This window comes from Atta cephalotes (assembly GCF_000143395.1).
Source record: "Atta cephalotes unplaced genomic scaffold scaffold00058, whole genome shotgun sequence".
Classification (NCBI taxonomy): Eukaryota; Metazoa; Arthropoda; class Insecta; order Hymenoptera; family Formicidae; genus Atta; species Atta cephalotes.
In genome coordinates this window covers 354,777-356,307 of record NW_012130122.1, presented here as the reverse complement: position 1 = coordinate 356,307, position 1,531 = coordinate 354,777, and positions in this window count along the sequence as shown.

Genomic DNA, 1,531 nt, shown 5'->3' with positions numbered 1-1,531 from the left:
AACTTACTCTTCGTCTAATCTTTAGAACTAGAAAACGAAGAGTAAGTTGAACCGAGATTAAAGTTAATTTACATTGGTGGAAATGGGCATTAGTATAGTCGAAATGTTCCATGATATCTTTATGACATCGAATATTAATTTGTAAAATATTATTACTTTATTTTAAATTAAGATCTTTTTTTATTCGTTTTTTGACCTGTCTTTTTAATTTTTGTGTTTGCAATATCGAGTAGATACGTCTTTTAATATTTTAATAAAAAATAGCAGTCAAAATAAGAAAAGCAAATAAGAAAAATGATTGTCAATATATTCCAAATAAAAAAAAATACTTTTGAAAATCTAGAACTCTAGAGGCAAAGAAAACTGAGCGCTTAGAAATTTTTTAATATGATTGGTTCCTATACTTAGATTCAGCGAAGAATTAAAGGCAACAATCACGCGTATAAAAGAATCACACAGAACGCTCAATTGGTTTTTTCTGCACAATGCAATCAAAATATCGCCGATGAGAACCAATATCCTCCTTTGCAAACGTATCGTTATCGACGTTGTTTGCCTGCATCAACTTTTTTTCTTCATCGAACTAGATTATGCGATACCGTTCCACTTACGGCAGATCAATCTTTACGAGTATCTATATATTTTTTTACGCGTTGTGGTTTAACCCTTAACTACTATTGTGAAAAAAATGTTACACTTTTAACGTCGTGGGTCCATCCTCATTTTTAAAAACTATAATAAAATAAAATTCTTTAAATAAAACTCTTGAAAATACTTTTATTATGAAATATTTATTTGATGCCTCTGAACTCATTTATTTATTTTTAATCAAAACTAATAAAAGAGCAGCTAATATCAAACTTGTATTGCATCCTTATTTAATTAATTAATTTTCTATTAAGTAAAATTTTATATGAATCCAAAGAACCTACAACAATTAAAGATTAACATTGATGTTGTTATTGTAATGCAATCTTTTAACGTTCGAAGACATATTGGCATTTCGTAAATCGCCGATATATCAGTTCGCAAATCCTGCTTTCAATGATGATTCTCCAACACTTTAACATTCCCTTTGGAAGCTCAAGAATAAGTATCGCTCGTCGATCATTACCGATTAAAAATTCGATCTCCGGTATATGAAGCCATATCATTAATTGTAAGCTATATACCATGAAGCTATGCCGTTGAATGAAACCTTTGCCTTTCTTGTAACAGGATGTTAATTATTGAAATTAATTAGTTGTTGAAATTGTTATAAAGTTGCCAGCAATTAGCAAAAAATGATTATTTATTATAACGGTATTGCTTTTCTGATTATCTGACCAATTCGTTAGAATTGAACGACTCGTTCAATGCGGTATTTGTTCGCAAACGATTTCGAGAGATTTTAAGAAGAATCACTGCTCCAAGTAATAAATAAATTGCAATAATATCATCTTTTCTTTGATACGTTGAGATACTAAGTAATGATGCTTTGATGATTTGCGCGAATATCGTAAGATAAGGAAACTCGAAAGCGCAGATTGTG